This window comes from Gorilla gorilla, chromosome 14 (assembly GCF_029281585.2).
Source record: "Gorilla gorilla gorilla isolate KB3781 chromosome 14, NHGRI_mGorGor1-v2.1_pri, whole genome shotgun sequence".
Lineage (NCBI taxonomy): Eukaryota > Metazoa > Chordata > Mammalia > Primates > Hominidae > Gorilla > Gorilla gorilla.
Window position 1 is genome coordinate 97,118,800 of NC_073238.2, and position 26,688 is coordinate 97,145,487.

Here is a 26,688-nt window from a genome sequence, read left to right on the forward strand (position 1 = left end):
TGATAGATACCTTTGAGGAATTTGTCAGTTTACTGTTCTTCAATTTAATAAGGTTATGTATTAATGAATATTAGCAATGTCAGGGTAAGAACCAACCTTATACAACTGACTTATAAAAATAATGTATATTTACCTTGTTGGTCTTTTTTTCTAATTTCTCTCTCATTGCTAAAGACTGAATTACCAAGCAATGTTGTAATGAAAATGAAAGCCTCAGAATGTGGATGAAAATATTTTTAATTCCTTTTAAAACAGGCAATATTCCAGAGTTATCAAATCTAGGAAGAAAAATATAATAATCTATGATGTAAAATTAGCCTAATTCCATGTGAATATTAACTTATTTTCTTGTTTCTTTGAATAGGTCATTATTTTAAGGTTAATAATTTTTAAATTCCCAAGAATACCACAGAAATTGATTTTTCCCTTAAGACCCTCATTTGAAAGAAAACTATTTATGTATGATACTATTTATGTATGACAGTAGTATGGATTCTTCATACTACTGTCAGATCCAATTTACTTTTAAAATGAATTGGTGATTCAGTGTATATAATAGGTTCTATTTAATATAGTAATTCTATTATAAAAGGAAACATCAGCAATGCCTTGTCTTCTCAATGCTCTGTAATCATTTTGGAAGTTTTTCTCGCTAGTATGTAAATTTTTCTTAATAGAACAGTCCCTATTAGTTCTGTTTACCAATAACGAGCTTTAATTGAATTATTTGATTCTAAAATATCTTATGAAAATAAAATCCAGCTAAATAGGAAATGGAGGAAATTACATTATGTACAAAATCAATTACATGGAGATATAATAATAATTGGACCTGCGTTTGTTACAACACTCAGGTCAGAGCAGAACAGCATCTGAGAGTCACTCAACATAACATAGCTTTCAACACAATCTCAGTAATTTTTATTTCAAGCTTTATTCATACACACAAAGAGTACTTGAAGCCTCTTAAAACATATAACATAATTTATTATGTGTGATTTCAGCAGGAAATCATTTTATAAAATCAAGATAATAAACTCTTTTCCTTAAAATTATCTTCTTATGTTTGTGTTTATCCCATTAGATTATAGAAGACTTCTGCAGGAAAAAAAATATATGGCCTAATTTTATTGTATATATTTCACTGTGATATGGAAATTTATTTGTAACAATTTAGGTATAGCTAGCAGTCTCTTTAACCTCTTCACTTAATTCCTTCGTAATTCGACAAAATTTTAGTTGATATATTTCAGATGTTTAGTGAGCAGGCTCAGCAACACCATTTCACTTTACCAGCTGATATGGTTTGGGTGTGTCCCCACCCAAATCTCATCTGGAACTGTAGTTCCCATAATCTCCGCATGTCATGGACAGGACCATGTGGGAGGTAATTGAATCATGCAGCAGTTACCTCCATGCTGTTCTCATGATAATGATTGAGTTCTCACGAGATCTTATAGTTTTATGAGGATCTTTTCCCTCTTTTTTCTCAGCACTTCTCCTTGCTGCTGCAAAGAAGGACGTGTTTGCTTTCCCTTCCACCATGATAAATGTTTCCTGAGGCCTCCTCAGCCATACTGAACTGTGAGTCAATTAAACCTCTTTCCTTTATAAATTCCACAGTCTCAGGTTTGTCTTTATTAGCAAAATGAGAAAGGACTAATACGCCATTCTGTATGGCATTTTGCTTATAACTTAATGCTTCATTGTTGAATGACTGAATATCAGGTCACAATTTTAACCATGTTTTCCTAGTATTTTGTCTCCCTAGCTATCTACTTATTTTTTTTTTAGAGTAAAAATCAGATTTGGTCACAGTAAATTGTTAGTAAGGTATATGGGTTATATTTAATAAATGTTCAAATTAATACATGGATTTTATTTAGATTATTAACTTCTAAAAATGCACAAGTATATTAAAAGAAACAGACAACTAAAAATTAAAAATATTGAAGAATTATAATTGTTAATATAAGGTATCCTACCATTGAGTATTGAAGAATTATAATTTTTAACATAAGGTATCCTACTATTGGATATGTGTAGAAACAAATATTGGCAGTAAATTCCACTTGACAGACTTAATTTTCTAGAATATTACATTTGATAATATCAACATTGCATGAAAGATCACTAAATAGCATAGTAAACTTGGAATTAAAGAATGTAAAACTGCTTTCTTGAATACACAAGCAAGACTTCAACAAGTAAATAAGAGTGATTTAGCCTATTTGTTTTAGACAGAATGTTTATGTCCTCCCCCAAATCCATTTATTAAACTCCAAACCCCCAAAGTGATGGTGATTGGAGATGGGGCCTTTGAGAGCTAATTAAGTTTAGACGAGGTCATGATGATGGGGCCCCCATGATGGGATTAGTTTCTTTATAAGAAAAAGAGTAGCAACCAGAGCTCTCCCTCTATGCCATATAAGGATGCAGCATGAAGTCGGCCATATACATGCCAGAAAGACCTCACCTGAACCCAACCATGCTGGCACCCTGACCTCAGACTTCCAGCCTCCAGAACTGTGAGAAATAAAATCTGTTTTTAAGTCAACCCTTCTATGGTATTTTGTTATAGCAGTCCAAGCTTGCCTCAGACAATCTCTAAGTTTATTTTTCTTTAAAGTGAATATGATGTCTATACTTCATACTTGACTCTCAGAGATTCTGTTGAAATATCAATTTAGCTCATTGTGGTTATGATTTGCATTTCTCTGATGATTAATGATGTTGAGCATTTTTTTCTTATGTATGTTGAAAATTTGCATGTCTTCTTTTGAGAAATGTCTATTTAGATCTTTTGCCCATTTTAAAATCAGATTGTTTTGTTGCTATTGAGTTGTTTGAGTTTCTTATATATTCTGGAAATTAACCCAATGACAGATGCTTAGTTTGCAAGTACTTTCTCACATTATTTAGGTCGTGTCTTCATTTTATTGATTGTTTTCTTTGACATTCAGAAGCTTTTTAGCTTGATGTAATCCCATTTGTCTATTTTTGATTTTGTGGCCTGTTAAGGCCTTATTTCAATAATCCTCACTTCATTTCAATTAGAATGGCTAATATTAAGAAAAGACAAAAGATTTAAAATGCTGATAAGAATACAGAAAAATAGAGATCACCTATTCATCGTTGTTAGGAATGTACCTTAGCACAGTCATTACGGAAAACAGTATGATGTTTCTTCAAAACACTAAAATTAAAACTACCATATGATTCAGCAATCCCATTACTGGGTGTATAGCCAAAGAACTGAAATCAGTATGTTGAAGACACATCTGTACATCTATGTATATTGCAGTACAATTCACAATAGCCATAATGTTAAATCAACTTACATGCCCATGTAATGATATATGAATAAGGAAAACATGTCTTTTCAAGTAAGTATTTCAGCTATTTAATTATCTTATCTCTAGCAACCTTGCCTTCATCACTTCATTATGTAATGCCCAACCTCATTTTTACTAACCTGTTTTCAAACTCTCCCTTTCCTTTAATCACCCAGCCTTGTTTCCACCTGAATTGACTATCCCTTAGCTAAGAGAGCCGGACAGACTCCATCTTGGCTCTTTCACTGGCAGCCCCTTCCTCAAGGACTTAACTTGTGCAAGCTGACTCCTAGCACATCCAAGAATGCAATTAACTGATAAGATACTGTGGCGAGCAATATCTGCAATTCCCAGGAATTCGTCTGATTGATAATGCCCAAAGCCCCGAGTCTATCACCTTGTAATAGTCTTAAAGCCCCTGCACCTGGAACTGTTTGCTTTCCTGTAACCATCTACCCTTTTAACTTTTTGCCTACTTTATTTCTGTAAAATTGTGTTAACTAGATCCCCCTTCTCCTTTCTAAACCAAAGTATAAAAGAAAATCTAGCCCCTTCTTCAGGGTCGAGAGAATTTTGAGCGTTAGTCGTCTCTTGGCCACCGGCTAAATAAACGGACTCTTAATTCGTCTCAAAGTGTGCGTTTTCTCTAACTCGCTCAGGTACAACAATTACTTCAACCAGATAAAACTACTTATTATTTTTTAAAAAATATGTTCTCTCAAAGAAATTGTACTGTCAGATTTTCCATATACATACGTGTAATTTGGGTCCCTTGAAGGTGGATTGGATGAGTGCTAATTTATCTACTCTTCATCTTCACTTGGTTTACCAAAAGGGAAGTGTGAGTGATCATTAAAAGGTAAACATGTTTTTTGAAGGAGTTAAAGTTAACTACTCTCAAAATTGGAGCAAATAACTATAGAGAAAAAGTGAGACCAACTAAATTTGATTAATGCAGAAAGAGCCAGGAAAGGAATAAAATAAGAAAATAGTAGGAAAATATAGTAAAATAAAAATAAATAGAAAGCCACAGATGTGTTTTAGATGTCCTCAGTTTACTCCTTCAGATTTACTCTCTAACTTTCTCATCTTTCACCTTTTCTTCTGGGCATGGAGAATCTTGTCTGTATTCCCAGGGTATCTTTGTTAAACCAATGGAAACCATGCCAGTTCATTAGAGACAGGCTAATTTTATTGATTGCAGAATGTTGGATATGCAATAATTGTCCTCACTGAAATATGAGGGTTTTCATTTCAGTTTACTATTCACAAGACCTTTTCTAGCACCAGCCTCCACTGATTTACTAAATGTCTCATACAACATCACAATATTCCATTATTTCTTTGAATACCATAATTTACTGTGTAAACAGTAAGAAGTTAGCTAAAACCTAAGTATTTCACATCTTTCTATACCATCTATTATAAAAAGAAATGTATCTTAAAGTAGGTCAGATGCACTGTTGAAGGCTAATTTATGATGAAAACTATTAGACAATATCTTGCAAAATTGACGTGTTAACCTGTCCAGTTATTTTGTTTTCTGTACCACAACCAAGAATATATAATTTTCTTCCATAGGCATAATATATAACTAGTGTATAAAATTTTTGCTCAATATTCAGTTAGGCTTCATTTACTTGGTGATGATGGATACTTTATATAAGTGACCAAAGGAATGAGAGAAAAACATTTGTTAAAAGGCTCTGATATGGTTTGGCTGTGTCCTCACCCAAATCTCATCTTGAACTGTAGTTCTCATAATCTCCATATGTCATGGGAAGGACCTGGTGAGAAATGATTGAATCATGGGGTCAGTTTCCCCCATGTTGTTCTGGTGATACTGAGTGAGTTCTCATGAGATCTGAAGGTTTTATTAGCATCTGGCATCTCCTCTGCTGGCATTCATTCTCTCTCCTGCTGCTCGGTGAAGAGGTGTCTTCTACCATGATTGTTAAGTTTACTGACGTCTCCCCAGCTCCTTGGAACTGTGAATCAATTAAACCTCTTTTCTTGATAAATCACCCCATCTTGGATATCTCTTCACAGCAGCATGAGAAGCAGGCTTTTTTGGGTGACATCCAATAGAATATTGAAATAATTCAGAAAATATTATTTATTATTATGTTTTGAGAAAATATTATTTTTTAAAAATTTTCTTTCCTAGTAAAACCCTACTCTTAAGAGACTTTGTGAAACCCCTCTCATGATTTGATTCCCTCTGTTTTTAAAAGGAAAAAAGACATAAATGGTAGTTATATGGACCTTGCTTCTCATACAGTAGAATCTCCTCTATCTGAAATAATTAAAATTACCACAGTGACAGTCTAATTCTATTTCTTTCTTATTATAAACATCAGGGGCAGGCTTACTCTGTTGTCTCAGAGCAATACACAGAACTGACTTCATCTTCTATATCCAAAACCATTACAAAGAAAAGGTTCAATTAGATATATTTTTTTCTTATATGAGGCATAATAATATGCATGCATTAAAGGAGCAAATACTCTCATTAAGTTACGCAGACTAAACCATAACACTTGCCTCTACTCTATTCCCTTGTTATAATTTAACCAAATTATAACATGGTAATGAAACAACATAAATCTTGAGGTATTGTGTTCAAAAGCATTATAAGTAAATAGACCTGATAGGTCTGAGAATTTTTAAACAGGATTGTTCATGAGTCACTTGTAGCAACTAATTTGAAAGTGAATGGGTAGAATTTGAGATTCGATTTTCCATAATAAACTGAGTGTGTTGCGGGAGGGTATGTTCTCTTCCTGGTGATTCTGGGTTCTGCTGAATTGAAGGTTTAGCTGTCACCACTGGATCACAAGCTGGGGTTTATCTGGGGTTCCTTGTGCAACTGAACAAACTAACAAAAATAGTTCACTTTATTACTGGGGTAATTGATCTTGACCATTGAGGGAAAATAAGGTGACTGCTGGACAAAGGTTCCGTGGAAACCAGGAGTATGTATAGAACCCTGGGGATTCTCAGTAGTACCTCTTGTACTTGTCCATATGGTTTAAAATAATAAAATCCTTGTAAACCTCCATATAGGCCTCAGAAAACCAAAGCAAAACCAAAAGTCTCTGTTCCTTAATTATAAGATTTAAGTCACACTATTAGGCAACTCGCTGATAGCAAAGAATGTGTAGAATGGGTGGTAGGGAAAGAAAAGTCATAAATGTCAATAAAACCCTTATGATTAGTTACAGAAATAAAAAATTGAGGTATTAAACCATATTTTATTTTTTGTGCCATATAAATTTACCTATTTCAAATAATTTCTTTCTATTGATTATTTTATCCCCTTGCTCTTATGTATAAAATGTGATAATGGTAATCAAAATTATAGTGTATGTCAAGATTTAGAAAGGATGATTGCAGAGAAAATACCGAACTAGAGCCAAAATGGTCATCAGAGCCAGATACCTGAAACGTGAAACTGAAATGATGACCTAGCTGATGTTGGAGATGGTATTAAAGCATTTTGGAAATTTTTAAAAATATATTTGGGGCTTTTATGGGATATTCTACTTAGGAGGGAAAATTAAAGAATTTGTCCAAATTGGTTAGAAAGTGGTGTGCGTGTGTGTGTGTGTGTGTACATATTACAATGAATTGACATAGACTATAGAAAGTTTGTAGTATTTTTTTTAATCTTTTCAGGACATACAAATTTCAATTTGAGAAACTACCTTTCCACCAAAGTCTGAAGTACTAGTTAAGATTATAATAAAGATGCTCTGCTTTACTCTCTCCAAGTGAGATATTCAAGACTGAAGCTAAACTAATGACCTCATCTTTCTTAAGATGCTGATCTCAAATGGCGTGATACAATAAAGTGAATGCAGTAGAAGATGTCCTTGTGGACTACACTGCCCCAAGTTGCCTTAATTCCTAAAATGTTTCTTGTTTTGCTTCCAAGGATTGATCTCTATTCTCTCCAGTATTATCAAATACTGTTTAGTTTCAACATATTTATTTTTTACTTAACTTGGTCAAATGTAGATTATAAATTTTGCAACCAAGTAAACCAAATTGATAATCATGATACAGAGGCATTAATTCATTTCTACTTTATAATTGGTATTAGGTTGGTGCAAAAGTAATTGTGGTTTTAGCCATTAAAAGTAATGGTGTAGGGCCAGGCACGGTGGCTCATGCCTGTAATCCCAGCACTTCGGGAGGCCGAGGCAGGCAGATCACTTGAGGTCAGGAGTTCGTGACCAGCCTGGCCAACATGGTGAAAGCCCATCTCTACAAAAATATGAAAATTAGCCAGGCATAATGACAGGTGCCTGTAATCCCAGCTACTCGAGAGGCTGAGGCATGAGAATTGCTTGAACCCGGGAGGCGGAGGTTGCAGTGAGCCGAGATTGAGCCACTGGACTCCAGCCTAGGCAACAGAGTGAGACTCTGTCTCAAATAAAAAAATAAAAATAAAAATTAATGGTGTAAATCACACTTACTTTTGCACCAATCTAACATTATTCTTAGTAAGAATCAACGTAAAACTATATTCAATATCTTTTTTATCTTTGAAAAAACTTTCTAGTCTTTCTCTTACATAGTAATTTATTTAATTTTATTAATATTCTGAAACGATATCCTTGGAATAATTTTTTTAGTGTGTTATATATTAGTGGTCATATTTTAGTAGATATGCATTCATAATGGAATTCTGTAGTATTTTTTAGTATGGTTGTTAATTGTTTAGGGTTTCAATAAATATATTTCTGAATTTTATGTAATTATGTATCACTACATTACCTCAAATGAATTAAATGACATTAGACTTAACTATTCCTGAAAATTTGATCAAATTTGCCTTGTTACATAAAAGTCTGGGGCTTATTTTGGTGATACTTATTAACTTATTAACTTCTCAGATATTTATTCAATTTATGACTTCTTTTTGACTTCGTTTCTGAGAATTGGTGTTTTTCTAATTGAACTTTAAATGGAATTTTAGACTGTCTATATTAGAGTTAGCAAATTGTCATCCTAAGACTCACATAGATTTTGTATTGTTTTAAAACCTCACCCCTTTTAACAAGAAAACCAAAACAACAGCACTGAAAAAACTTTAGCATGTTATATTTTCATAAAAGTTTTGTTTGTTTGTATGTTTGTTTGAGAAGGTCTCACTCTGTCACCCTGGCTGGAGCACAGTGACATGATCAAAGCTCACTGCAGCTTGTAACTCCTGGGCTCAAGAGATTCTCCCGCCTCCACCTCCCAACGTGCTGAAAGTAAAAGCGTGAACCACATGTCCAGAGTATTCAAATAAAGTTATTAAACAATTGTTAAAAATTCATATTGCAAATTTTAGTGTATCTCAACATGACCTGAAATCAGTCATACACTTGTCAATATTTATTGACTGTCCCTGAACTCCAGCCCTCTTCTCATTGGTAAAACACAACAGTGCATAAGTAAGACAGATATTTCCAATTTCTTTCTTTCTTTCTTTTTTGAGACAGAATTTCACTCTTGTTGTCCAGGCTAGAGCGCAGTGGCGCGATCTCGGCTCACTGCAACCTTTGCCTCCCGGGTTCAAGCGATTCTCCTGCCTCAGCCTCTGGAATAGCTGGGATTATAGGCACCCACCACCACGCCCGGCTAATTTTTTGTATTTTTTTAGTAGAGACGGGGTTTCACCATGTTGGCCAGGCTGGTCTCAAACTCTTGACCTCAGGTGATCCGCCTGCCTCAGCCTCCCAAAGTGCTGGGATTACAGGCATGAGTCACTGTGCCTGGCCAGAATTTTCTAATTTCAAAAGATTATATTTGTTATAGAAAAATAAAAATAGAGGCTACAGTTAAGATACACCCCAATACCAGCTACACATTGCCACATACCCAAAACATGTCATCCTGATTTCCTTGAAATGCTATCTCTAATCATAATAAAACACAAAATGTAAGTGTTACATTTCTGCCAGCATGATTTAGTCAAATTAAACCAATCAACCATAGACAAATCAGCTTAAACAGCTCTGCTTGACTTAAAAAGAATGTTACTATATAAGAGCCAATCATGAAAAAGGTCAAAATATTTCCTTCTTTATGCTTTAGTAACTGTGCTGTCACTGCTGTGAGTGGATCTTCTTACCATGTTCAGTTTGAGGTCTCCCAGTTAACAAAGCGGTCTTTCTTTGGACAATGAACTTTTAAATTGTTCCTCACTTAATTTCATTTTTGACACCTGCATGGATATGGGCAACATAGAAGTAAATAAGCAATATATGTAGGATAAAATGAAAACTATGAGGTGAAGCAGAGAAATAAATAGAGAGTGTTATGTGATGGCATTGATTAGTATAATCAGAGATGGCCTCATTGAGATGGTAACAGTTGAGCAAAACTGGAAAAAGGCAAGTAAACCAGGCAACTAGTTTTCTGGGGGAATAAGCTTTCCAGCAGAAGGAATTATATTTGCAAGAGACAGTTGCAAAGTTTGTGAAGTATAACTAGGCTGATATGCTTGAAGGTAAGGGAGTAAGGAAATGATTAGATGAAGATGAGACCAAAGAGGACAAAGGAAGGGTGCTCACAGAAGCTGGGGGCTGGGCCATCTTAGAACTTTAGGTTTTACGCTCAGCAATGTGAGAGGCCATTTGAGCATGTTGAGCAGAGGATAACATCTCCTGATTTATATGTTAAAGTTATCACCAGAATGCTGTGTAAAGATATTTTTAAACTTATTTCTATTCAATATTTTATTTCTATTTAATTCAAAGTTAATTGAAAAACTCAAATATATTCTTTAGAACACAAGGTTAAAGGGACAAGTTTGAGGGTGAAGAAGGCAGGTGCATTAATAAATTTGTAAAAATTATGTTTAAATAGTTAGATTTCACCCTTACCAAGTGTCTATTCCAGCGAGGACAAATCTCTGCCCTTTCCATGATGGAAGAGGTCCAATATAGTCAACCTGCCACCAGGTAGCTGGCTGATCACCCTGAGGAATGGTGCCATATTGAGGGCGCAGTGTTGGTCTCTGCTGCTGGCAAATTGGGCACTCAGCAGTGACTGTAACCAGGTCAGCCTTGGCGAATGGAAGTTCATGTTGCCGAGCCCACGCATAATCTCCATCCCTGCCACCCCCACTTTGTTCATGGGCACATTGGGCAATGACAGGGGTGGCTGGGGAAAGAGGCTGAGTGGTATCCACAGAACGGGTCATCCTATCCACTTGACTATTAAAATCCTCCTCTCCTGAGGTCACCCGTTGGTGAGCACAGTGCACAGTAACCCTGGTAAAAGGCCAGAGGTCTCTTTGGGGGAATGATTAGAGAAAGTTTCCCTGCATAAATTGTCAGTAATGTAGTGGGGTCCTTTCTCAAGAGGATCTGGCCTCTTCTTTATTCAAGGGGTTCTGGGTCTGTAAACTGGCTCAAGTCTGCAAATTGATTGAGGGACAGTGATTCTCTGTTTTTATAATTCAAATTAGCCTTTTGTCATTCGACCTAGAAGTTTTCTCCTTGTATAAATTAAGTAGGAATGCAGTAGGCTTCTTATCAATTTTACTTCTAGGAACACCGCGATTAATTAGCCCACGCCAGAGCTCTACATGAGTCAGACTATTCTGATTGCTGCTTTGTCTCTGCTGCCCATTATGGTAGCTACATCCACCTTGCCTTTGATGGTTGAGTGCCACCACTTGGCCCCTGCCACCTCAGGATCCAATCATTCCCATTCTATTTAAATGTTGTAGTTGAGTGACTGCAGTTCCCACTGTTAGATCTGACGTACAGAGAACAGCAACTACAGGGCTATTCAGAGATGCAGGTGCTGCTGTCACAGATCTATTTTGTAAGGCATTGGTCAAGAGAATATCTTCTGGATCCTCCCAGCTGGGATGAGTAGATCTAAAATGACTAATCCACTCCATCTTCCCAATCTCCCTAAGCCTTTGGAACCCTTCCTCTACATTAAACCAAGGGAGAGCAGGCATTCTTAGCTCACTCACAGTGGGCCATCTTCTAATCCATATTTCAGCTAACCAAGCAAATAAACTATTAGAACCTTTTTTAACTCCTTGATCTGCAACATTAAATGAAGAGTCCCTACTTAGTGGGCCCAAATCAATAAATTCAGCCTGATCCAACTCAATGTTCCTTTAATCATTATCCCATACCCTTAATATCCATTCCCATGGCTCTTTTCCAGATTTCTATTTATATAAGTTAGAGAACTCAAGCACTTCTTTTTGAGTGTAGCATACCTCTTCATTGGTCACACTCTCAACTTCACCTCTAAGGGGCCCACTGGGACTTTAGTCTAGTTATAAGTCTAGAAGCAAACAGAGGTGTTGGGGTGGCTCTTGAGGAGAGTCAACATTATTTTGCCTGGTAAGTGCCTCAGAGTTGGGGGGCATCACTGTTGCCTCAAACAGTGCTGTGTTTATCTCCTTAGACAAAGGTGGAAAAGGCTGATGGAAGCATGGGTCAGGGAGGGGATGCTGCGACTACTTGGGATGGGGAAGCTGTTCCTTCTGGCAAAAAAAGTTCATCAGAGTTTATAAATTCAGTGTCCCCAGCTTCATAAGGGTCCTCCCACACATCCCCATTCCAAGTTTCAGGGTCCCATTCTTTTCCAATCAATGCCCTCACTTTAATAGTAGACACCTGGCAAGGCTGTGCATGCACCTTTCATTGCAGGTCAGCCACTCACATGATAATAGCTTGTGTCTGATTTTCTACAATTCTAGTTCTTTCTCTACAGGAGATAAGACTCTCACTCAGGGCAATCTTAGCAGATTTGAGGCTCAGTATCTGCTTCTGAAGCTGGGAGACAGAACCCTGAATTCATCATTTTCTTTCATCATTTTGAGGCAGGAAGATTGCTTGGACTTAGGAGGTTGAAGCCACAGTGAGCGGAGATTGAGCCACTACACTCCAGCCTGGGTGACAGAGTAAGGCTTTGCCTCAAAAAATGAAACAAGTGAGACTCTGTCTCGAAAAAAAAAAAAGTCTCCAAAGACTGTCCACCTCTCTTTTCTTTTTTAAAAATTATTGCTGTAAGAACAGTTAACATGAGATATAACCTCTTAAAACTTTGAAAGTACAGTACAGTATTTTAAACTATGGGTACAATATGGTCAGCAGATCTCTATAAGATTCATCTTGCTTTACTGAAACTTCATTCCCATTGAACAGTAACTCCCCATCTCTCCTCTCCCTAGTCTTTGGCAACAACCATTCTACTCTGAGTTTGACTATTGCACCAACCTGATATTTTAGATATCTCACATGTGGAATCATTAGTATTTATGTGTCTTTCTGGGATTGGCTTATTTCAATTAGCATGGTACCCTCCTGGCTCATCCATGTTTTTGCGTGTGACAGATTTATTCTTTTAAAGGCTGCATAATATTTCATTGTATATCTACTCCACATTTTCTTTTATAACTCCTATCCCCAGTTTTGCTTACTATGGTTTCAGTTAAAAGTCAACCGTAGTACAAAGATATTACATTTAAAAATTCCAGAAAAAAAATCATGTTTTAAATTGTGCACCGTTCTGAGTAGTCTAATGAAATCTCAGCTGTAGGACTTAGTTCTGCTCAGGATGTGAATCATTCCTTTGTCTGGTATATCCGTGTTGTCTACACTACCTACCCATTAGTAACTTAGTAGCTGTCTTGGTTATCACATCAACTGTCTCAGTATTGCAGTGCTTGTGTTTGAGTAACACTTATTTTACTTAACAATGGCCCCAAGAGAGATGAGTAGTGCCTTTGGCATATTTTTATAAATGTTCTATTGTGTTAGTTATTCCTGTTAATATCTTACTGTGTCTAATTAATACACTGCACTTTATCATTGGTATGTACAAAAAAAAATAGTACTTATGGGCTTTGGCACTGTCTGCAGCTTTAGGCATCCACTGAGGGTCTTGAAACATATTCCCTGTGGTTAAAAAGGTGGTACTATGCTCTTAAGACATGGATGCCTTGGTAACTTTGAAACCCAAATTCTATCTCCCATAGGCAGTGAGACTGCCACAGTCTCTGGTCTTTTTTTCTTTCTACTTGGCTTCTGAGCTTTATGCCTCCTCAATTATCAATTTCCCAAAAGAAAAAAAGTAAAAAACAGCTTTTGGGTTTCTTTATCTCATTAATCTTTTTGAGGTGTTGTTATTTTTTAATTGATATAGTTCTACATTTTGGGAGGTGCATGTGATATTTTTACATATATATATAATGTGCCATGATCAAATCAGGATAATTAGGATATCCATTGTCTCAAACATTTATCTTTTGTGTTGGGAGCACTGCAATTCTTCTTTTCTATCTATTTTGAAATATATAATAAATTATTGTGAACTACAGTCTTCCTACTGCATTATCAAATACTAGAACTGATTCCTTCTAACTGATTTTTGTAGCTGTTAACCAACCTGTCTTCATTCCCTCTTTCTGTTTACCCTTCCCAGCCTCTGGTAATCAACATTCTATACTCTAATGTCACAAAATACATGTTTTTAGCTCCCATACATGAGGGAAAACATGTATTGTTTTCCTTTCATGCCTGGGTTATTTAATCATATCCAGTTTCACCGATGTTGCTGAAATTGACAGGACTTCATTCTCTTTATGGCTACATAATATTCCACATTTTCTTTACCCATTAACCCACTAATAGACACACATTAATTACATTATCTTGGCTATTGTGAATAGTGCTGCAATAAACATAGGATTGCAGATATCTCTTTGATATACTGATTTCCTTTTTTTTTTTTTTGGATATATACCAGCAGTGGAATTGTTGGATCATATTGTAGTTCTATTTTTAGTTTTTTTTGAGGAACCTTTATACTCACTTCCATAGTGCCTTTCTACTTTACATTTCTACCAACAGTGTTAGAGTATTTTCCTTTCTCTGCATCCTTGCCATCATTTGTTATTTTTTTGTATTTTTGATAATAGCCATTTTAACTGTGGTGGTGATATCTCATTGTAGCTTTAATTTGCATTTGTCTGATAATTAGTGATGTTGAGCTTTTAAAAATATAGTTGTTGACCATTTGTATGTCTTCTTATGGCATATGTCAATTTAGGTATTTTGCCCATTTTTTAATTGGATTATTTGTTATTTTTGTTTGGTTTTGCTACTGAGATGTTTAAGTTTCTTATATATTCTTATTATTAATGCCTTATCCGATAGACATTTCGCAAATATTTTCTCCCATTTTGTAGGTTGTCTCTGTTATTTTTTTAAAATTTTTTGTTGTGCGGAAGCTTTTTAGCTTGATGTAATCACATTTTTCTATTTCTGCTTTTGTTGTCTGTGCATTTAAAAAAGAGCTAATACCAGTTAAACTATTTTCATAATTTGAAAAGAAGGAAACTCTAAAAGTTATTTTACTCCATAGTAAAACAAAACTACATGTCAATATCACTGATGAAGTTTAATGAAAAAAATCTTCAACAAAATACCAACAAACCAAATACAATACCATATTAAAACCATTGTTCACCATGATCAAGTGGAATTCATCTCAGAGATGCAAGAATGGTGAAACATACACAAATCAATAAACCTGATACATCACCTCAAATGAATCAAGAGCAAAAACCATATGATCATTTCAATAGATGTTAAAAAAACATTTGATAAAATTCACCATTTACTCATGATAAAAACTCTCACTGAACTGGGTATCAAAGGAACATGCTACAACATGATAAAGGCCATATATGTCAAACAGATAATATCATACTGAACAGGGAATAAGTGAAAGCCATTCCACTAAGATCTAGAACAAGACAAGGACGCCATTTTCACCATTTGTACTGTACATAATTCTTTAGGTCCTAGCCAGAGCAATTTGGTAGGAGAAAGAAATAAACAGCATTCAAATTGGAAGATAAAGTCAAATTATACTTATTTGCAGACAACATAATCTTATATTTTAAAAACCTAAAGACTCCACCACAAAACTGTTAGAACTGATAAATGGATTCACCAAAATTGCAAGTTATAAAATCAATATACAAAAATTAAGTGATATTTCTATATGCTAACAGCGTTCAACCTAAAAAAAATGAAGATAGCATTTCCATTTACAATAGCTAGAAAAAAGAAATAGCTAAGTATTTTAAAGAAGTAAAATTTGTGTTCAAGTAAAACTATAAAACATTGATAAAAGAAATTGAAGAGAACACAAAAATGGAAATATATCCCATGTTCATGCATTGAAATAATTAATATTTTTAATGTCCATATTACCCAAATCAATTTCCAGATTCAATGCAATCCCAAACAAAATACCAAATGACATTGATAAAACAATTCTAAAGCTTGATAACACCATTAAAAAACCTAAATACCTAAAGTCATCCTGAGCAAAAAACAACAACAATAAAACAATGCTGCAGGCATCTTATCACCTGATTCAAATTATATAATGAAGCTATTCTAATCAAAATTACATAGTACTGGCACAAAAACAGACACATATGTTAGAGTAGGCAGGTAGCCAGACATAAGCAGGAGGGGGAACTCCTAAGAAAAGGGAGGTCTGGAAAATCTCACACAACAGGGACCACCTACATAGGCACGCTAGATATAAGCAGAGAGTTGATGAAATAGCTAGGTAGAAATGACATCCATTAAGATGCCCAGTAATCATTCACTCTGCAGTTAACCTGTGAAAATATAGCTAGGTAAATGCTGATAAGAGGGGAAAACAAGAAAGTCCTAAAAAAAGAAAAAGAAAAAAATCCTGGCACCTAAGTACAAATTAGGACAGAGACAAAAGTTCCAAGGAGATACATAGGCATAGTAAGTACATATTTAACTGCTATATGACCTTCCTGGGTTGGCAGTAATGAGCAATGCAGCCACTATGTAGGATTTTTATCCAACACTGGGCCCACACATGTGCACCAACAAAATAGTAACAGAGGGTCCCAGAAGCATGGGGGAGGGCACTAGGCAGGTGCAGGAAAACTAAACGAAGGAAAGCAGCAGAGATGTGAGATAGAGGAGGAAATTTGAAGTCCAACATGATAAAAACTCCCTGCACAGGACCCTCAGTATGGTTTTCTGGCTGGATCAGCCCACTCCTCCCTTGAAATGCACCTGTTTTTCCTACAATAAGCTCTTTACACTATATTCCTTTTCAATACAATTATTTATCTTTATACTGTCCCCTTGGTTGAAATCTTTCATCCAAAGTTAGATAAGAACTGGGACATCTGCTTTACCTGGTAACACATAGACCAATGGAACAGGATAGAGAAATAAGGAGAGCCAACATCACCTGGTGGCCATCAAGCAGACCATCCACAGGCAAAACTCCTTATCTGAGGAATTCAGAAGTAATCTGACTTCCCTATTATCTAAAGCTGGCATTTGGTCCTAGGCTTCTTTCCTAAAAATGTATAAGTAACTGGAATTTGTACACATCTCCAGAATGCATACTTGTCAAAACTCATTGTGCAACCCTTGCTGTCACCAAGGCACCAAAATGTCTACAAATGCAATCATTTATCATGACCTATGTGACTTTTATGGTCCAAGTTACCCTTAAGTTCCTTACTTTCAGATCCATAAATACACCTAAGAAAAATCCACTGTAGCATGCTCAGTCCCCTCTTGCTAAAGCACCCTGCTGCACTCTGCTGCAGTGTTCTTTCTATCTAATAAAACTTTCTTTTTCAAACCTTACTGTTGTTGGTAAATTGTTTTACTACCTGCAAGCCAACCACTCCCCACCATCAGGGCTCTGATGCCTTCCCCAGCAAAAACTAAGGAATAAATGTATGTATTTACAGCCAACTCACTTTTGACAAAGGTGCTGAGAACATACATTGGGGAAAAGACGGTATCTTTAATAAATGGTGCTGGGAAAACTGGATATCCATATGCAGAAGAATAAAACTAGGTATTTATTTTTTACCATATGCAAAAATCAACTCAAAAGGGATTAAAACTTGACGTAAGACCTGACACTGATAGCAGCAGAAGACAGACAAATTCCTGGGCAGACAGGGTTGGGTCCCTAGCAAAACCCAACCTTCAAGCCAAGGACAATACAAAGTTTGAAAACTGAGCTGCCAGTTCCAGATAGAGTCCACGACCAGAGTGAGAACTTCCATCCTCCATCTTACCCACTCTCTCTCTCAATTGGTCCCTTCTGAATGATGCCTTTCAACTAATCAAACTGTGCTTTTTCCAAGACCATCAATGGACCAATCAGCACACAGTCTCACATTCTAAGCCCATAAAAACCCCACACTCATCCTCAGAGAAGACAACTCACTTTTGGGTCCCCTCTCTGTGCTGAGAGCTTTCTTTCTGCCACTCAATAATATTCTACTCTGCCTTACTCACTCTTCAGTGTCTGCGTACCTTTGTCCTTTTGGTTGTGGAACGAGAACCCAGAATTCACCAAACTGTGGGAGCAAAAGAGCTGTAACACTTCTGCTCACTGAGCTGTGCGTGGTGGGAGTAAAAGAGCTCTAACCCTTCCTCCCACTCGACAAAGAACAGGAGTGAAGAAGTCAATGGGTGTCAGGCCCTTCTACTTGCTGAGCTATAGGAATGAAGAAGTGAAGCAGCTGGGCGCCACTCTCTCCTGCTTGCTGAACTATGGGAGTGAAAAAGCTGCAACAACGCTATGTAGGTACGAGAAGAAAATGTTGGAAAAACACTCCAGGAAGTTGGTCTGGGCAAAGATTTTTTGGGTAAGACTTTAAAAGCACAGGCAACAAAAGCAAAAATAGGCAAATATGTTGACCTTTTCTCCAGGATCCCATTATTTTTTTAAGGCAATTTGCCTTTGGTTTCTTTTAACCTAATTGGGAATACAACTTCACTCAGGTTTCAGCTCAGATGCTACTTGTTAAGGAATAACTTACCAAGTTAAAAGCAATAATATTTATTTCCTACTGCTACATATCATTTTTTAATTTAATTCATAGAATTTATTACTAACTGAAGTCATTTTAAAATTTTATTTATTTTCTTACATGTTTGTTGGTTTCTCCCATGAAAAAATAAACTCCTTGAAAGCAGAACCTTTGGCTTTCTTGATCTCCATCACATTCTCATTGCATGAATACAGCTGGTATTGAATATGCTGTTTTGTATGTTTTTTAAAAATGAATTTTAAAAGGCCAAGCTTAATATTCAATTAGGAATTTCAATAAATAATGTACCTGGTCTCTACAACATTGCTTTAATGTTAATGCTTAGTCTAGAATTAAGACTATGGATTAAGTAATGTACATTTATGTTGGTGATTAATGGATAAGGTACTTGAAAGAAAATTATTTTTTGTAACTAACCGTCAAGTAAATAAATATCTGTAAAATCTATTCACTTATTTAAAATTTGTTTCAATTCAAAATAGCAATCAGTAGGAAAAATTTATCCAACTAAACTTAGTTTTATGGGAAAAAATTACATAAACAAACAAATGAAAAACACGTCGTTTTAATTTTAATGGTCCCAAACATTCTATATCATTACATAAATCATTCTTTAATTTATTTTGTTTATTATCTTAAGAAAGGTATGTTTTCAAACACCTGAAATTAATTTTACATTACTTAGCTTTTAAAAAAATCTTTATACTTGCCATGAAGTGTGGGCATCATAAAAATCTGTTTATAAAATAAAGTAGAATTTTTAAAAAACTTCACTATCATAATCCTTCCCTGTGAATATTTTAAAAAATGTGTTAATCACATCTACAACTGCTTAGAAACAAAGGCTTTGTTTAGACACCAAAATAGCAAAGTGTGTAGATTTAAACAAAAACAAAACCTTTGACAGAAGACAATAAAATAACTAAAAACGTGCCTCTTGCTTTTGGAATATTTTTTATGCATCAGTAAAAATCTTTTCAGCCAAATAATAGAATAAAACATAATTAGAAAATGGCAGTCAATTACTCTTGGAAGTATTTCTGTTTATCACCATTAAAATGTTGCTAAGCCTAAAGACAAATAGTATGTGAATGTGCATTTGTCAGATAAGAATTCTGAATAATTAGTGCTCTTAAGATTAGCACAAATAGCCTAAGGAAATGTTAGTACATAAAATAAGTCAAGAAAAAAGGATAAAAGGAGAAAGAAAGTAAAGTAATGCCATTAGGCTATTATATAGTAGTTAAGAATCATTTTCTATTTTTTCATTTATTTAAAAATGCAAACGTAATTGTTTTTTTTCTCCCACTCTGGCACAACCTGTCCTGACTTTACTCACATAATAAGCTAACACATTTTAATGGGGTTACATTCATTTATATCATATTTTCTGAACCTTTTTGGGTTATTTTTCAAACAAAAGTAATCAAACCATTTTAAATATTTTTAATTATCTACATAGAGCTGCTAATACTATTAGCAAAGTAGATTTAAATGAAATCAGAAAGCAGTAACTTACTGGCCAATCTGACATAGAAGTGAGAGGAGGTGCCAGCTGGGCTTCCTGGGTCGAGTACGGGCTCAGAAAGCTGTGAAACTCACTCATTTTGTGCATCAGGACTGCTTTGGTCCCGGATGAATAATATTGAAGATATACGCTTAAAATATTCCTAACACCAGGATTTGTGAATGTGTTTTCTTCCCCAAGAAATCTATAAATAGCAAAAATTTTGCTGTAAGTTTCCCTGTATCCTCTCTCCCTCTCTTCCTTCCCCCTCCCCAAAACTAAAGTAAAAGAAACGTTAACTGCCCGTTTTTCTGTGACCAGTGGACCTTATCTCTACTCCCCATTCCAATTCCTTGTGAACATACTTTGTAAGGTCCTGTGAGATCCTGTCTCCTTTGCCATGCCACTGCAAGGTCATAAAGTAGATAAAACCTAAGTTACAATTCCGGTTTTCCTAAAATCTAAGACGTGTCACAAAATAACTTACTGCCTTTGTTTCTCGCTCTGGTAACAACTTCCTGCCACACATATTTCCCTCCTTAAAGAGTTTAAAAGGCAATTACCCAAAACCAGCAGTGGCTACCCGTTTGGAACCCCTTCCATGCTGTGGAAGCTTTGTACTTCAACTCTACTCAATAAAGCCTACAGCTTTTTTTCTCTCTTGGTCCGTGTCTCTATCACTCGCCATGGTCAGCTGCCACACCAATTCTTTGGCGTGGCTAGGCAAGAACCTTAGGCGTTACAGAAGCACAACCACGAATCTTTCCTATTTGCGCCTGTCTTTTTTTTTTTTTCCACCTCTTTTTTTTAAAAAAAAAAGAAATATTTTCTACTGTTTATTTTTCAATTCAGAGTACTTTGTCATTTTTCTGATCAATACCTACCTCCTTCACCCACTGGTGTGTCCTTGGTCTTTCCTCTTTTGAGGTTTTCTATTTTCTTAATTTAAACTTTTATTCTGCCCTAGCCATTGAAATTTTACTACTTCTTAATAAATGTTATTTAGCTATAGTTTTGAAAATCAACTTACTTATTTTTCCCATCCATACGCTACACAGCTTTAACCCTATGGACTCAGGATTCCTAGCTGCAATCAGCAAACTATCCTTTGCCTAACTTTAGCAGAAAATACATTTAAAATATGATTTTAGTTCACCAAATTTCCAGGATAAATTACTGCAGGCTGACAATCTAAGAATACTGTCTGCCCAAACCAAGAAAGGAGTTTCTCCAGCCAAAATGCCTTTGTCACCACCACTCAGAGCTAATGCTGCAGCATGAAGAGTCCACAAACTCTGGTGACTCTTGGGACCCTACCAAATGGTGCCCCTAAAGAGAAATAGTACTTCAAGAAAGGATTCTCTGAGCAACTGCTTTTTAGTGTTGTTTCTTCATGATTTAAGTATCATTTGGTTGAGGTTGATTGAAGTTGGCTTTGCCTTAGTGCTAAGGTAATATGAGATCTGTGTTTTAATGTGGGGAAATGGAACCTCTAATAAAGAAAATTTACATCTGCACAAAGTATTTTTAAATTATTGGGCAAAGAAAAGTGTGTCTGATAGTCACTAAACGTCCTTCCAGAAAAGTTTTGTTTTTTACACAGCTTGTCAATTCTATTCCTTTAGAGGCTATGTTTTAGCAGAATAATATAAAAAGTGGGTGGTTTTCACATTGTTATAGTGGTTATCTCTCTTATTACCTATTTTTATTAAAAAATAAAAGTAGACTTAACTTGTTTCAAATAAAAACAAATGAAAACTAGAAAAGGAGAAATTTTAATTACAAAGACTACTGCAATAGGGAAAATGTTCTAATCTCAGAAATCTGCAAGAATCTTATAATCAAACAGATAAAGCTTTCCTTTTATAGGGTAGGGAGGAGTAAGTAAATGTTTAGCAGCTTTCTCTTTAAAGGGAAAGCTGGACAAGCAAGAGGAAATGACTAGTGAAGTCCAACAGAAAAAGTGTCTCACTGTAGTCATCCAATTTTCAGGGTAACCTGATAAGTGGCATGTTCCCCATTTGAGTGCTTGCTCAGGCTTGGAGGCAAGCAGAATGTTAGGAAGGAAAGAAGCCTGACTAGCCTTTGGTAGAGACAGAGCAAAGGATAAAAAATGTATAATTGTGAACATCTGGTCAGTTCCCCTGTAGCTCAAGGTAAATAAACTCTGTTCTTTAGACCAGAATAAAAGTCAGCTTTTGGAAGGTCTTAAAGATCAGGCATTTAGTGAGAAATAAAATAAAATAATAATAACTAAACATTGATGGAAGGAGTAAAACCAGGGTTTGAGATTTAGAGGGCCAGTTGAAAAACATCTTTATATGGTGGGATGAGGGCAGCAGTGGCAATTTGATGCATTTACCAGGTTTCAGTTGAATTGTTTTTGTGGTGGCTTATACACCAGAGAGGTTTCAAGGAATATATGACCATCACTTGCTTCTAACCACTACAAAAGTAGTTCTTTAGGAAGCAGGAATCTTTTTCAGTGCCAGACATGGCATTGTACAGAATCTATCAACAGAGTTTCTGTAGTTCTCTGGTGATGATTGGTAGTTTTGGTAAGATTGTTCACACTCCTGGTTATTTTCTGTATCAGAGATGATGACACATGGAGAAGTTTCAGCAAAATTCCTGAATGCACAACATAGCAACAGCTGCTGGCATGATGATGTCTTATGTGACAGGTTATAGCAGTAGTGCTCAAGTTTTTTCGGCTTATTCCACCCAATATACTTTTAGTCTCTTGTTCTCAGGGTTCCTGAGAACTGGGCAAGAAAGAAAGATAACTGCATCCTGCTGGGGCCGAGATTATGTGACTAAGCTTTTAACTATTACATGTTTCTATAGACATTTTCAGTAGTCTACAACCAGAAAAATTTAAATCAGAGATAAATGAGTAGTTTAAAAAAAAAAAGGAAGTCTGGTTAAACACTTGTTAAGATGTAATAAGAGTAGCGAGGCAACAGAACCCAGCCCATAGCAGGGAGAGCTGCCACAAGTTGAATATGTTTTATTGGAAGCTATTTGGGCTTCATGGAAATGATCATCCCACAGACTTTTGTGTTTGAGTGTATATAAGCCCTTTTTGAAAAGTATAGAGCTTGAGGAGGATTCTTTTAAAGTTTATGAGGAAAAGCCATAAGGTCCCTAAAAGGAAATTCTTATCTCTGACACAGTTATATAGAAATTTGGGGGGAACCTAGAGGCTTCCAAAAGAAAGAGAAAACAGAACCAATGAAAAGATGTGTCATGAGATTGTGCTATGTGTTGGGTGAAGGAACTACATAGAATCTGGATTTGTTCTAAGTATGAAGTAATTAGTTAAGGGGAAACAACTTGGATTAGGAAGAAATGTAATAAAAAGCCCAGTTCATCTTTCAGTTTTGGGTCTGGCATGTAAGGAGATTGGAAGTTATTCTGTCAACACAACATGAAAAAGCTCAACACACTTAAAATGAACAATGCTTTCTGATCCATCAGAAAATTGAGGTCACAGACCAAACTGCTGCCTGCCACAAGTTGGAAAAACAGACAGATACAGAGAATCACAACTTACTAGAGCAAAATCCATAAACAGAAACCTTACTGATAATGGATACCAACCTAAACTGTAATTAGCTAATTTCAGGAGGCTGAGTTTTGGCAATTTGAGAATTAAAAACTAATGGATTTTTCCTTTTTGATTAGCATTGCTTTGGATATTCAGGCACTTTTTTTGGTTCCATATGAATTTTAAATTTTCTATTTCTGTGAAAAATGACATTGGTAGTTTGATAGGAACAGCATTGAAGCTGTATATTGCTTTGGGCAGTATGCCCATTTAAATGACATTGATTCTTTCTATCCACAAGCATGGAATGTTTTTTCCATTTGATTTTGTCATCCATGATGTCTTTCCGCAGTGTTTTTTACTTTTCCTTATAGAGATTTTTTACCTTCTTGGTTAAATGTATTCCTAGATTTTTTGCATGTGTGTGTGTGTACCTATGGTAAATGGGATTATGTTCTTGATTTTGATCTCAGCTTAAACGTTATTTGTATATAGAAATGCTTCTGATTTTTGCACACTGATTTTGTATCCTGAAACATTATTGAAGTCATTTGTCAGTGCTAGGAACCTTTTGGCAGAGTCTTTAGGGTATCTCAGGAATGAAATCAGTGAAGAGACTATTTCTTTTCCAATTTGGATGCCTTTTATTACTTTCTCTTGCCTAATTGCTCCAGCTAGGACTTCCAGTACTATGTTGAATAGGAGTGGTGAGAGTGGGCATTCTAATGAACAACGCTGGAGTCATCACATTACCCGATACCAAGCTATACTACAAGGTTAAAGTAATCAAAACAGCATGGTACTTGTACAAAAAACAGACACATAGACAAACTGAATAGAATAGAGAACCCAGAAATAAAGCCACACGCCCACCACCATCTAGTCTTTGACAAAGTCAACAAAAACAAGCAAGGGGGAAAATGACCCCCTATTCAGTAAGTGGTTGTGAGATAACTGGCTAGCCACCTGCAGAAGAAGGAAACTAGACTCCTACTTTTCACCATACTCAAAAATTAACCAAGATAGTTTAAAGACTTAAATGTAAGATCTAAAACTATAAAAATCCAAGAAGAAAACCTAGGAAACACCGTTCTGGCTAAGTCCTCAAAGGCAATTGCAACAAAAACAAAAATTGACAAGTGGGATCTAATTAAATTAAAGAGCATCTGCACAGCAAAAGAAACTATGAACAGAGTAAACAGACAACATACAGAATGGAATAAATTATTCACAAACTATGAATCCAACAAAGGCCTAATATCCAGAGTCTATAAGGAGTTTAACAAGCAAGAAACAAATAGCCCCATTAAAAAGTGTGAGCAAAGGACACGAACAGATACTTCTCAAAAGAAAACATACACATGGCCAACAAATGTATTAAAAAATGTTCAACATCACTGAACATTAGAGAAATGTGAATCAAAACTACAATGAGATATCATCTCACACCAGTCAGAATGGGTGTTACTAAAAAATAGAAAAATATAGTATGTTGGCAAGATTGTAGAGAGAAGTGAATGCTTACACACTGTTTGTGAGAATATAAATCACTTAAACCACTCTTTCAAGCAGTTGGAGAATCTCAAAGAACTTAAAATAGAACTACCATTTAATCCATTAAATCAATTACAGAATATAGACCTAAAGGAATATAATTTGTTCTAACAAAAAGAGACATGCACTTATATGTTCATTGCAGCACTATTCACAATAGCGAAAGCAAGGAATCAACCTAGATGCTCACCAATGGTGAGTTGTATAGAGAAAATGTGGTTCTTATACACCAGGAGACACTACACAGCCATAAAAGAATAAAATCCTCTCCTTTGAAGCAACATGAATGCAGCTGGAGGCCTTTATCCTAAGCAAGCCACCACAGAAACAGAAAACCAAATATTGCATATTGTCACTTCTAACTGTGAGCTAAACTTTGAGTACACTAAAAATGGAAAAAATAGATACTGGGGACTACTAGAGGGCAAGAGAGAGGAGGTGAAGGTTGAAAAACTATCTATTGAGAAGGGAAGCCATGAGGGACTGTGCTATCCGGCCCAGATATTATGCTTTTCCCGAGGTTTTTGCAATCCACAGACCAGGAGGTTCCGTCGTGTGCTGATACCACCAGGGCCCTGGGTATCAAGCACAAAACTGAGCAGCTATTTGGGCAGACACTAAACTAGTGGCAGGAGTTTTTTGCTTGTTTGTTTGTTTTTGTTTTCATACTCCAGTGGCACCTGGAACCCCAGTGAGACAGAACCGTTCATTCCCCTGGAAAGGGGCTGAAGCTAAGGAGCTAAGTGGTGTCACTCAGCAGGTCCCACTACCGTGGAGCCCAGCAAGCTAAGAATCACTGGCTTGAAATTCTCGCTGCCAGCAAAGCAGTCTGAAGTCAACCTGGGACGATTGAGCTTGGTTTAGGGAGGGCCATCTGCCATTACTGAGGCTTGAATAGGAGGTTTTTCCCTGACAGTACGAAGGAGGCCAGGAAGCTCCGACTGGGTATAGAACTCACCACAGTGCGGCAAAGTGGCTGTGGCCAGACTGCCTCCCTAAATTCCTCCTCACTGTGAAGAGCATCTCTGAAAGAAATCCAGCAGCCCCGGTCAGGTGTTTATAGATAAAACTCCCATCACCCTAGGTCAGGGCACCTAGGGGAAAGGGTGGCTGTGGACGCAGTTCAGTGGACTTAAATGTTCCTGTCTGCTGGCTCTGAAGAAAGCAGCAGATCCTGACAAAAAAGATTCTCCCAGCACAGCACTCAAGCTCTATCAAGGGATAGACTGCCAACCGAATCTAGCAGCACATCAAAAGAGTATCCACCACGATCAAGTCAGCTTTATCCCTAGGATGCAAGGCTGGTTCAACATAGGCAAATCAATAAATGTAATCCATCATATAAACAGAACCAATGACAAAAACCACATGATTATCTCCATAGATGCAGAAAAGGCTTTGATAAAATTCAATACCCCTTCATGCTAACATCTCTCAATAAACTAGGTATTCATGGAACATATCTCAAAATAATAAGAGCTATTTATAACAAACCCATAGCCAATATCATACTGAATGGGCAAAAGCTAGAAGCATTCCCTTTGAAAACCAAGACAAGACAAGGATGCCTTCTCTCACCACTCTTATTCAACATAGTATTGGAATTTCTAGCCAGGGCAATCAGGCAAGAGAAATAAATAAAGTGTATTCAAATAGAATGAAAGGAAGTCAAATTGTCCCTGTTTGCAGATGACCTTATTGTATATTTAGAAAACCCCATCATCTCAGCCCAAAATCTCCTTAAGCTGATAAGCAACTTCAGCAGTCTCAGGATACAAAATCAATGTGCAAAAATGACAAGCATTCATATACACCAAAAACAGAGAAGCAGAGAGCCAAA

At 36.1% G+C, this 26,688-nt stretch overlaps 1 long non-coding RNA gene across 1 annotated transcript; it reads right to left on the reverse strand.

The window, feature by feature from the left end:
• Positions 1-222: 222 nt before the first annotated feature.
• Positions 223-19,977, reverse strand: LOC129526202 (uncharacterized). The gene is made up of 2 exons (XR_008670821.2): positions 19,757-19,977; positions 223-278 (listed from the first exon to the last, which is right to left on the reverse strand). It is a non-coding gene; the product is annotated as an uncharacterized lncRNA (long non-coding RNA).
• Between the last annotated feature and the right edge of the window lie 6,711 nt (positions 19,978-26,688).